The 12,845-nt window shown below is 48.3% G+C and overlaps 1 pseudogene; it reads right to left on the bottom strand.

The window, feature by feature from the left end:
• Positions 1-10,460: 10,460 nt before the first annotated feature.
• On the bottom strand, positions 10,461-11,552 carry LOC134057423 (olfactory receptor 14J1-like; annotated as a pseudogene).
• Positions 11,553-12,845: the final 1,293 nt, after the last annotated feature.

Genomic DNA, 12,845 nt, shown 5'->3' with positions numbered 1-12,845 from the left:
CCATCCCGAAAAAGTACATACATATGCCAGAAGGTATCTGTACCCTGAGCCCTGGGCAACTCCGAAAAGTCAACCTGCCAATAATCACCTGGCTCTGGTCCTACCTGTAATTTTCCTAATTGAATCTGCTTCCTCACTACAGGATTGTTCTTTATACAGACTGGGCACATTGCATTAACTCGTTTAGCTAAAGTCAACATCTGGTTAGAAATGATTTCTTTCTTTAAAAATTTAACCAATACCTCTGCCCCCCAGTGGCATTTGTTGTGTTCTGCTTCTAAAATTATTTTCATGATCTTGACAGGTACTAATACTTGCCCTATGTCGGTCACATACCACCCTAACGCGTTCTTCTGGGCATTCACAAGTCTGGCCAGTCTTTCATCTTCTAAGGAGTAATTGGGCTTCTGCTGTAGGTGAGGAGTGACTGGGCTTACCTTTGTCGGAATCAATGCCAATTGTGTCCAAACCTCACGTGCCACTTTCCGAGCAGTAGCATCTGCTAGATTATTTCCTTGGAAAATTTTTCCTTCTTCCTTCTGATGTCCTCTCACATGCATTACTGCTACTGCAGCTGGTTTATGCACAGCATCCAAAAGAGATAGGATTTCGTTTCGATGTTTTATAGATGTCCCTTGAGAACTTAACAGTCCTCTTTCTTTCCATAATGCTCCATGGACATGCAGAACTCCAAATGCATATTTAGAGTCAGTCCATATATTTACCTTCTTTCCTTGACTCAAAACCAAGGCGCGAATCAAAGCCACAATCTCTGCTTTCTGCGCTGATGTTCCCGGGGTGAGGGCTTTAGCTTCCACGACCTGGAGAAGCGTTACCACCGCATAACCCGCATACCTGGTCCCATTCTCGACGAAACTGGATCCATCTGTAAACAGTTCCCAGTCCGGAGACTCCAATGGCACGTCTTTCAGGTCAGTGCGGCTAGCGAAGACTTGTTCAATGACTTCCACACAGTCGTGGGTCAATTCGCCTTCTTCCTGCTCACTGCGGAGAAATTCTGCTGGATTGATATGGTTAGTTACTTTTAGCTCAACATCATCTTGTTCCCTTAATATTGCTTGATATTGCAACATTCTGCTGGAGGACAACCAATGCCCCCCTTTTTGTTCCAGAACTGTTATCACCATATGAGGCACAAACACTTCTATTTTCTTACCCAAAGTCAATTTTCTTGATTCCTGAATCAATAGTACAGTAGCTGCCACGGCTCGCAAACAGGACGGCCATCCAGAGCTGACTGCATCTAGTTGTTTCGAAAAATAGCCGACAGAACGCTTCCATGATCCCAGCTTTTGTGTGAGTACTCCTAAAGCCAGTCTCTGTCTCTCATTTACATATAATTGAAAGTCCTTGGTTAAATCAGGTAGTCCCAATGCCGGGGCTTCTTTTAGTGCTTGCTTTAGCCCTTGGAATGCATTCTGCTGTGGCTTGTCCCACCGTAACTGTGTCTCTTTTAGTGCCTCATATAAGGGTTTGGCCAGGAGTCCGAAATTCGGTATCCACAGCCGGCACCATCCTACCATTCCTAGAAAGGATCTTAGTTCCTGATGATTTCGGGGAATAGGTATGGTGCAGATGGCTTCAATTCTATTTGCCCCTAATCACCTTACTCCTTGTGTTATTTCACAGCCCAAATATAACACGCTTGTCCGGATGAGCTGGGCCTTTTCTTTCGAGACCCGATATCCAGCCTGGCCTAGCATGTTCAATAAGCCTATAGTTAAATTCAGGCAAATGTCCCTTTCTTCTGTGGCCAGGAAAATGTCATCTACATATTGAAGTATTACATGAGAAAAGGGAGATTCTTTTACCTGTGTTGTTTTCCATTCTTCCAATTCCTTGGCTAACTGGTTCCCAAATATTGTGGGGGAATTCTTGAATCCTTGCGGAAGTCGTGTCCAAGTAAGCTGTTTCTTCCGGCCAGAGTCAGGGTCTTCCCACTCAAATACAAAATATTTCCTACTTTCAAATGCCAGAGGGATGCAGAAGAAAGCGTCTTTTAAATCAATTACTGTAAACCATTGAAATCTTTCAGACACAGATGTTAACAAAGTATAAGGGTTTGCCACCACTGGGTGGATATCCTTGATTATATTATTTATAGCTCTCAGATCCTGAACTAACCTATATTTACCATTGGGTTTTCGTACTGGAAAAATTGGGGTATTAAATTCTGACTCACATTCTTGCAAAATACCTTGGATTAAGAATTGAGCAATCATGGGGGCTACTCCTTTCCTAGCTTCTAACTTAATCGGATATTGTCTAATCCTTACTGGTTGGACTCCCTCCTTTAGCTCAACTACTACTGGTTGAGCTGCCTTAGACTTACCTGGAGTGCCGGTTCCCCAAACCCAAGGTACCACCGCCTGTTCAACCTCTTCAGGAATTGGGGTGGGCTCTACCTCCTTAATCACAAATAGTCTAGATATCTCTTTATCAGGAATTTCTAATTTCACTCGTCCTCCTTCAAATAATATTCTCACGTTTAGAAGAGATAACAGATCTCTTCCAAACAGTGACTCTGGGCAATTAGGCATATACAGGAATTGATGATCAAATTCTTTTCCCCCGAATTTTATGTCTAACGGCTGCAAAAATGTCCTCTCTTCTACTTGCCCGGTTGCCCCTATTACTTGAATTTTTACATCACTTAATAACCCTAATTTTGTATTCAAAACCGAATGTGTTGCTCCTGTATCAACTCTAAATTCTCGTTCTTGTCCCCCTACCTCCAATACTACCTTCAGATCCTGATCTAGTCAGCTCTGATTTTGATAGTCCCCTAACACAAATGCTTGAGCGACATCTACCGGCCCCGTGGTAGCTCCTGCGTTTCCCATAGGATTTACATTTCCCACATTACCCATTCCCCATTTGACTGGACATTCATTTTTCCAGTGTCCTAACTGTCTGCAGAAGGCGCATTGATTAGGACCCAATTTTCCTTGCCCCCCGAAGGGATTTCCCAATCCTGCCATTGCTCCCCTTCCCAAATTCTGCTGAATTATGCCCCTTCCTCGACCCATACCACCCCGGCCCCGTCCTCGTCCTCTTGGGCTTCCTCCCGTAGCGTGTTGCAATACTGCTAAAATATTTGCCTGATGTCTCTTTTCTGTCTCTTTTTCTCTATTATTATATACCTTCCATGCCACTTCTAGCATTTTCTCTAGGTTCCGAGTGTCTTCCCCTTCTAACTTTTGCAGCTTTTTCCTAATATCGTCCTGAGATTGCCCCATAAAAATCAAAGCCAACTGTAATTTCCCTGCCTCCCCGTCAACCTCTAAATTAGTAAATCTGCGTGCAGTTTCCTTCAGCCGCTCCAGGAATGCTGACGGGGACTCACTTTTATCCTGTCTTATGGAATACAGTTTTGACCAATTCATTGTTTTTGGCATCCCCGTTCTAATCCCTTCTATTATTAATTCTTGATAAACTTGAAGTCTTTTCCAACCCCGACTGGTGTTAGGATCCCACCCGGGGTCCTCTCTCGGGACCAAGTCATTTAGAGTTCCATCCGTCATTTGTACCCTCAACATTTCCCTAGCTCATTCTGTCATTGCCCGTAACACCATCTCTTTCTTGGTTGAATCCATCAATGTATCTAGTAACACCTGTAAATCATTCCAATCAGGATTTTGTGTTTTTATTATCATTTTTACCACTCGAGCAACCTTGTCCGGATCCTCCCGGTATGACCCTGCTGCTTGTTTCCAAATTATCAGATCCCCAGGTGAGAACGGGACTTTAATAACCACCTTCTCACCCTGAGGTCCCATAGCTTCCCTTAAAGGGGCTATCAGTTGGGGTTTTTCCCTATTTTTCCTCCCTTGTCTAGTTCTTTCTGCAATAGGGGTTCTCAGTATATTACGGGTATGACCAGGAGATGGCTCCCCAGGACAAGGTATTATCGATTCCTGGGAGCCCTTCCCCATTTCTGGGGTTTGTATTATTTCTCTTTCTTCTTTATCACTATCTTCCTCTTCCGAAGCTAATTCTGCAGGAGGGGCACTAGGAGCTACAAGCAAAGATAGGTCCTCTTCCTGGCTTGTCAGCTTTGTCAAACAACCATTACACCTATTCCTTTGCCTACAACCTTGACAATTTTGTTCCTCTACCTGTAATACCATAATACCACATTCTTTCTGCCATTCGGGTTTGCCTTTTAGGGTAAAAAACAAATCCAGATAAGGAATCTCATCCCATTTTTCATTTTCCCGTAAAAACTGCATTAACGGGGATATCACACCAGGGTCAATAGACCCATTGAGGGGCCACCCCGAACTTCCAGTTTCATATTGTGGCCACCAATGATTACAATAGTCAATCATCCTTTCCCTTTTTAACTCTTGATGGAACCCTTCTCTTTTCCAACGCCCCAACAAACATCCTAACGGAGTATTTTCCGGAACCTTTTCATTAGATTGAACCAAAGCTGTAAATGTTTTGAATGGCATCATAATAACACAATCACACAATACTATCTCACAAACACACTTCCAACAGTCACAGCTACAACAGATATTGATTATCAAATTATTAACCAATAAACCAACAGATACTGATTATCGAATTATTAACCAACAAACCAACAGACACTGATTATCAAATTATTAACCAACAAACCAACAGACACTGATTATCAAATTACTAACCAATAAACCAACAGACAGTGATTATCAAATTATTAACCAACAAACCAACAGACAGTGATTATCAAATTATTAACCAACAAACCAATAACCAACCAAACTTGCCACTTCTCGACGCCGCGAGGGGCAAGTGCCGATCCTGCGCAGCTTTCGCCGCGTCTAACGGTCGGCGCCTAGGCTTTACCAACCAGAGACATCTTCTGCCCAACCCTGCGAGGATCGCCGCCTCGACTTATCAGGCAGGCACCTAAACCAAATAATAAAGCACCTTCGGGCTTACCTGTTACAGTCGTCCGTCAGGCGTGGGGTCGGGCGCGGGTCGATGACTCCCCAGGAATCACCTGGTGCCGGCATGGAGTGGATCAGCTCGCGAACCGCCCCAGCCACCTCCGGAGTCCTGCTGCGGTCGCCAAAAACTGCTGCCCGATCCCAAAGAGTAAAACACAAATCAACAAAGTTGTTTTGTGCGGTGCTTTATTCAGGGCCTGGGGACCTGAGGACTAGCGTCCAAAGTCAAAGTCCCAACCCGTTACTGAATCTTACACAGTTTTATACCCTTTTACAAATCTTGCTTCACCATGGCTACATGCTATGGTCCACATACTTTACATCAAAGGCAGCATTCATTTTCGAGATAACATTTCTAAAGGTTATAACTCTTGCATGCCTGCCTAAGTTAAGACAATAAGATATCTTTCTAACGGTTATAAATCCTACATGCTTGTCTAAACTAAAACTATAGATTAATCCCGCACCTGTTTATTGTACTTCATCAGTAAATTCCTTACTGTTCCTACAAACGAACAGTTGGTCCTTCTTTGCTCCACTGGCCCTTAACTCATTATTCTGTAGTTCAGCACATTCCCAGGATTAGTTCCCAGGGCCTACCTTGTACTAGCTACAAACTGCAGCCTTAGCATTACTACCACTAGCTATTAAATCTATATGCTAACAAGGAGACACCATGGTGACACCAATGAACCGCCTGGAACCAAGGAGAGAGACCATGGTGACAGCAATGAACCTCATGGAACCAAAGAGAGACCATGGTGACACCAATGAACGTCATGGAACCATGGAGAGAGACCATGGTGACATCAATGAACCTCCTGGAACCAAGGGACTTTTGTGACAGATCAATGCCTCAGGGAACCAAGAAGTTCAAAGGTCTCAAACATTCTTTCCAGGGTTCTGCCTTGGGGAAGGGGGAACCTCCTTGGTGGCACCTTGGGCTGGCACACACCTGAGGAGTGACTCTGTTTTTAAATCTGGAAAGTTAGGAATTCTAGATTCTTCTAAAAAAAGTAAAGGAAAATCCTGTCTCTGTCTGAGTGCAGCCAGTTCTCCAAGCAAAGCAGGTCCCAGATGAGGGAGGACAGACAGGATGGAGTTGGGGAATATGGAGCAAGGTTGTCCACACGGGGTCAGACCTCAAGTCACAGCTCCTCTGACCAGGTCAGACCTCCTGAGGAGAGACCCTGGATCAATATCAGTCACTGAGAGCTGCAGTCAACTTTGCTCTAAACAGAACAGTATTTAAAACCATTCATTCAAAATAGGTATGGATATTTCTTAGAAACTCTTTGAAATGTTTCTCCCTAAGTGGATTTGAAAACCTTCCTGATGAACTGCACCAGGCCAGAGGGAAATCAAGGCAGAGCCGTGGTTTGTAAGGACTTGCTTAATCCCAGTGAGCTCCGTGGTGCTTTTGGTGCTGAGCCCTTGAACATCAGGGCCTGAAAGGAGATTGCAGTTATCTTTCAAAGAGTGAGAGTCAGAAGAAAAACCCAAAGTGTCTCAAACCATTAATGGGTGCCACTGAGGTCCATCCCCAACAGGATCCTCATGGACACCTTGGAAGCGAGAACTGGAGGCCATGATTGCACAAAAACCTCTCAGACAATGAGAGAGGAAAAGACAAAGGAAAGTTCCTAAAAAAAACCTGAAGTACCTTGAAGCATTAATTAACCCCCTTGAGTGTTGTTACTGAGAAAGGCTCTCAAGAGACTAATTACAGCAGAACATGGGAGGCCATGATTGCACAAAGCTCTCAGAGACTCCAAGGCAAAAGCAAAACCCCAAGTCCATGGAAAAACGTGCAGTCCCTGGGAGCATGAAGGAGCCCCCAGGGCCATTCCTGACCAAGGCTCCCCAGGGACTGGTCCCAGCAGATCCCTGAGGCCACTGGCATGTGGGGGGATGCTGAGGGCAGGACAAGGGCTGACAGTGCCCAGCCTTGCTGGGGCTGTGCCAGGAGGCCCCAGTGGCTCAGGACAAGGTGTCTGCTCACAGCCCTTGGTGCCACAGACCCTGCTGTGCCCCAGGCCACCAAGACTTGGCTTCTCTTTGTCCCCTCCTGTCATCACTGCCTCCAATTTCCTGCTCTGACTGCAACCTGGGCACACTTTCTCAGTTGTGTCCCTCAGTGGGAACCATTAAAAGCAAAGGAAACTTTGAACTTCGATTCTGACTTGGAGTTCTTGAGAGGTTTCCTAAAAAAACACAGCTCTGCCTTGATTTCCCTCTGGTCTGGTGAAGTTCATGAAGAAGGTTTGAACTCTACTTATGAAACTCCTTATTTCTCCCACTGCAAACAGAGACACTCCTCAGGTGTGTGCCAGCCCAAGGTGCCACCAAAACCACTGCAGAGCTGCCCTGGGCCAGCTGTGAGGGTGGATCATCATCCCAACCTGCACTGGGCACTGCCAGGGGCTGTGGCCATGGACACTGCACTGACCCCACTGCTGGGTTTGGGTGCCATGGAAACCATGAGAAGTTCAATTTACCTTGGAAGTACTGGCGAGGACTGGGACATATTGAACAACACTGGGAACATTGTGGAAGACACTGGGACATACTGGGAGTGACACTGGGGAGGACAGGTACATCCTGGGGAATACTGGGAAATTTATGGGAGACACAGGGATTGACAATTGGGAGGACTGAGACATACTGGGGAACACTGGGAATGCTGAGGAGGAATCTGGGTGGACTGGGATGGATGTGGGTGTACACAGAGACACACTGGGACATACTGGGACTGATACTGGAAAACACTGGAGCAAATTTTGAATACTTTGAGTGATACTGGGTTATACTGAGACAAACTGGGAACACTCTGAACAGTGCCGGGATGATGGGGGACACTGGGGCGTACTATGGATGACACTGGGGAGAACTGGAAGAGAATACAAATGAACTCAGTTGTATTGGGAGGGACTGGAGAGGCGCTGGGGTTGTATTGAACTGTGCTGGGGATGAACTGGGCTGTACTGGGAGGGACTGGAGGGGTTCAATGGGCTGCTCCCGCCCCCGCCCATCACTACCACCAACCAATCAGCGCCGGGGATCGGGGAATGGGGGCGGTGCCTGGTGACGGCGCCATCTTTCCTTATGGCCTATAACTCCCATCATGCACCGCGGCCCGATAGAGCCCCATTGGAGCTGGGACTACAACGTCCATCATGCCCCGCGCTCCACAGAACTCCGCTATCTGTCCCCCCCTTCCCCCATGTCCCATAAGCGTCCCCCACACTCTCCAGGATCCCGAACTGCCCCCTCACCATCCTCTTCAGAAGCCCCCAAAAGCGGCTCCGGATTCCCTGGATGCTCTCAGCCCCACAGATTCCCGTTACAACCACTTCTGGGAATTCATCTCCTGTTACCTCCCGCGGCCCCATAGCCCCTCATAACGCAGTTTCACGCTTAAAATCCCTGCCGTGTTCCGCGCCCTAAAGGGCCCCGTTAGACCTCCCCAAGCTCCTGCCAAATGCTCCCGAGCCGGACACGTTCCGTCCTGAGCACCTCAAGTCACATTTCGGACTCAAATGTGTCCCCCAGGAGCCTTCCCAGACCCCAAATGCCCCGTCCAAGACACTTCCGGGACTACAGCTCCCGTCATGAATCGCGCACAACAGAGAGACTTTGCAGCTGCGACATCAACTCCCGTGATGCTCCGCGGCTCCATTGAACTGTATTCTACCCGCGCCTACAACTCCCATCATGCCCCGTGCCCCAGAGAGCCCCGTTCGAGCCCCCCAAGTGCCCGCCCGGACCCCGAAGGGCTCCACATTCCCCTCCCTGACCTCCAAGTTTTCCCCCTGGACCCCCAAGAGCTCCCCCGGACGCCGAGGTGTCCGTTAGAATCCCTCAGTGCCCTGCCCAGTGCCCACCCGGCTCCCTGAAGTGCCCTCCAGACCCTCAAGTTCTCTCTAAATTCCCTCCCCAGACCCAAATCATCCCCAACTGTGCCCCAGAAAAGTCTCCATGGATCCCCAAGTGGCCTTTTTTACTCTGAATGTGAAAATGATAAAAAGGATTAGAAGAGGACTGAAAAAAAGACTAATTAGCATAAGGATGGAGAAAAAAAGAGACAATAATTAATGGAATTGTGCTACTTAGAACTCATGACCAGTAATATCTCTGGCTGCTAAAAATGTATAGATATTAATATAAATATGAAAATTAGGTAATAAAAAATGATACCACTTTTTAGAAATTTTATTAAATTTAATTATATTTAATTTATTAAATGGTTAACAGATAATATTTCCTTCTATAAATCAAAAAAATAATTATAATTTTTTTATTTATTAAAGTGCAATTATAAGAATAAATTTATAGGGATTTTTTTTATGTTTCAGGATGTCAGTCCCAGGTGGGCAATGTCAGACACGGTGAGGGTGGGGGTGAGGAGCAGGTTGTCCAAACAGGGTCAGCCCTGAAAGGGATCATTCTTCTCTGTGCCCAGACCTCCTAAGGAGACATTCAGCATCATCATCACCTGGAGAATGATCTATCATTTTCTATCTCCTTTGCAATGAATTGAAAACCAAAAATAATATGCCCTTGATTAAAACCAAAAATCATGAGGTGCACTTTGAAATCTCCCTCCTTAACAGAACTCCAAAGTGACTGCAAGCAGCTGCACAAGCCCTGGAGACTTGAAGACAATGGAAGAAAGACAAAGAGCTCCCAAGGCCTTTGTGTATTTTAATGATGCCCAGATTTGGGGATTTGGGGCTGACTGCAGGAGCCTGAGGCACTGAGAGAAGGTTGAAGAAGCTGCTGCAGGAGTCAGCAGCAAAACTGCAAGTGCCTTGGAGCATCAGTGGCCGCCATGAGTGAGGGCAGGGAGTGCCCAAGGCTCCCCAGGGCCTGGGGAGAGCAGATCCTTGAGGGCAGGATTGCAGGAGCCAAAGGCTGTGAGCAGGGAACTGCAATGCTGAGCAAGGCCTGGGCTGGCTGGAGGAAGCAGAAAGGCCAAGGCTGAGCCCAGGCCTGGGACAGCAGGGCCTGTCCCTCACGGGTGGCTCGGGGCTGTTGCTGGGGCAGTGGGATGGCAGGGGCAGCAAGGACAAATGGCATCAGCCTGCAAGCCCTGCCAGCCTCCTCAGGGAGGGCCGAGGCAGAAGCAAAGTGCAGCCCCTGCCAGGAAAGTTCCTTCTGTGGGGCCTGCAGAGGCCCTGCCCGAGCCCAGGGGACAAAGGCCTGGGTGCCTCTGGCCCTGCCAGCCCTGCCCAGCCCTCGGCCATCTCTCCTGCAGCCTGTGCCCCCTCTGTGTGCTGCATAGCGAGGAGGTTGTGGAGCTGAAGCCTTGGGGCTCCCTGGCAGTGAACAGCACTGGGGTTCCTTTTTCTCCCCAGCTCTGCCTTGAGGCCCCGACCCTGTAGCTCCAGAGAAGTCAGGGAGGAAAGATGTCACGGCAAACATGGCAATACAGAGTTCTTTATTTTGTGTAACCACGTATACAATACAGCTCTGGGACTATATAGTCTGAAATTTGCACTACAAATGCAAATACTGAGATGAAAGTGTTAGAGACAAAGGTTTTCCTGTTAACAAACACACAAAAATACATTACATGTGCCAGAAGAAAAAAAATACACAGGACACAGAGTGGGCATTAATGAGTAACATTGTAAGAGCTAGAAAGGAGAATGAGAGTTTCTTGCTTCTGAAAGCATGAACAATGATTTTTCTCAGACCATCCTTGAGCTCCTGTTTCCTCGGGCTGTAGATTTGGGGGTTCAGAGCTGGAGGCACCCACCGAGTACAGATCTGACAGGAACAGATCCAGGGATGGGAATGAGATTGAAGGGGGCATTAGGTGAGCAAATGTCCCAATGCTGAGGAACAGGGAGAGCACAGCTAGGTGAGGAAGGCAGGTGGAAAAGGCTTTGTGCCTTCCCTGCTCAGAGGGGATCCTTAGCATGAAACCTGAAGATCTGCACATAGGAGAAAACACCAAAGAAAACACCCAGATGCTAAACAGAAAATAACAGCAAGAAGAACAAGTTCCCTGAAGTAGGAGTGTGAGCAGGAGAGTTTGAGGATCTGAGGGATTTCACAGAAGAACTGGCCCAGGGCATTGCCATGGCACAGGGGCAGGGAAAATGTATTGGCTGTGTGCAGCAGAGCATTGAGAAAGGCACTGGCCCAGGCAGCTGCTGCCATGTGGGCACAAGCTCTGCTGCCCAGGTGGGTCCCGTAGTGCAGGGGTTTGCAGATGGACACGTAGCGGTCGTAGCACATGATGGTCAGGAGGGACAGCTCTGCTGACAAGAAGAACACAAAGAAAAAGAGCTGAGCAGCACATGCAGAGTAGGAGATGTTGTTGGTGTGCCAGAGGGAATTGTGCATGGCTTTGGGGACAGTGGTGCAGATGGAGCCCAGGTCAGTGAGGGCCAGGTTGAGCAGGAAGAAGAACATGGGGGTGTGCAGGTGGTGGCCGCAGGCTACGGCGCTGATGATGAGGCCGTTGGCCAGGAGGGCAGCCAGGGAGATGCCCAGGAAGAGGCAGAAGTGCAGGAGCTGCAGCTGCCGCGTGTCTGCCAATGCCAGCAGGAGGAAGTGCCTGATGGAGCTGCTGTTGGACATTTCTGCACTCTGGGCATTGTGGACTGTTCAAAGAAGTTATTGACAAGCTTGGAGCCATATCTCTCATTCAATCCTATGGAATAATTTCTGGAATCCAGTCAAAACTACTTATCTTCCTATGGGAAAACCTCACTACACATTTCTATTTTTAAGTTTAGGTTTTTGCTGCTGAGTTACTGCATCATCTTCAGCATCATTCTCAGTCTGAACACTAGGGAGCCCAGAGGGAAAACAGAGCTCCCTGTACCCCAGTGCAGTCAGACCTAACTGTCCCACACAGGTGCCATTTCCTGATTGCACCTTCCTCTATTTCAGCATGAACATAAGCATTCTTGAAAAATAAAGTGGACTTTTTGAAGACTCCAGTTAAATAATAATTTTCTCTGAATCATCCTCTCTTTCCCTGTGCATCTGGACATGGAGGGATATCCAGCTTTAGTCTGGCTCTCTGCTGCCTGGAGTTGTTCCTACTGGGAGCTGTTTGTCTCTATCCAAGGCTTGTCCCTGCCAGTGCTGCCAGAGCCCAGCCCAGCCCTGGGGGCTCAGCTCTGCCCTGCAGACCCCTCCCAGCACAGGGCACTGCCCAGGGGCATCTCCCTGGCAGCAGGGCCTGAAGGGCAGCTCAGACAAACTGAGATGCTGCAAGCCAAGGTGCTGCTGCTGCTGTCTGTAGGCAGAGCAGGCTGAGGAGGAGGCACTTTGTGAGGCAGATCTGAGGCACATCTGCTGATGCGCTGTGGGACAGTGCAGGAGTCCCAGGGACACAGAAACACCTGACAGCCCCTTTGCCTTGCATTGAGGAGAGAGCTGAGAGCAGCCCTGGCCATGCAGCAGCATCTCCAGAGCAGGAGGAATCTGCCCTGATGGGGGTGGCTCCTTCCACCTCCAACTTCTGCCCACAGTCCATGGGGAGCTGCCAGGCAGGCTGAGAGCTGTCCCTGGCAGGGGGCACATGCCCTGGGCTGGCCAAGAGTCCTCAGGGCTGCAGAACAGGCACTCCAGCTCTAGGTCATATTCCCCCAAGTGTGTTTCCAGGTGGAGGTTCACATATGCAGCCCCAGGCCCTCTACAAACACAAGCTGCCCGCTGCCTCTTCAACTGCCTGGAGTCCTGCCTGTGTTCATGGCAGCAAAACCAGGCTGTTCCTGGCCACAGACCAGAGCTCTGCTCCTGCAGGATGCTCTTGCCAGCACTTTACAGGATTCTGCTCTGCACCCAGCACTTTTCCTTCCCCCTCTCAACAGGCTTTGGCACACAGAGCACAACCTGGCTGGCTCTGCCATCAGCACACCC

The sequence above is a fragment of the Cinclus cinclus genome, unplaced genomic scaffold (assembly GCF_963662255.1).
Source record: "Cinclus cinclus unplaced genomic scaffold, bCinCin1.1 SCAFFOLD_32, whole genome shotgun sequence".
In the NCBI taxonomy this organism is placed as follows: domain Eukaryota; kingdom Metazoa; phylum Chordata; class Aves; order Passeriformes; family Cinclidae; genus Cinclus; species Cinclus cinclus.
This window is presented reverse-complemented; position numbering and strand designations above follow the sequence as displayed.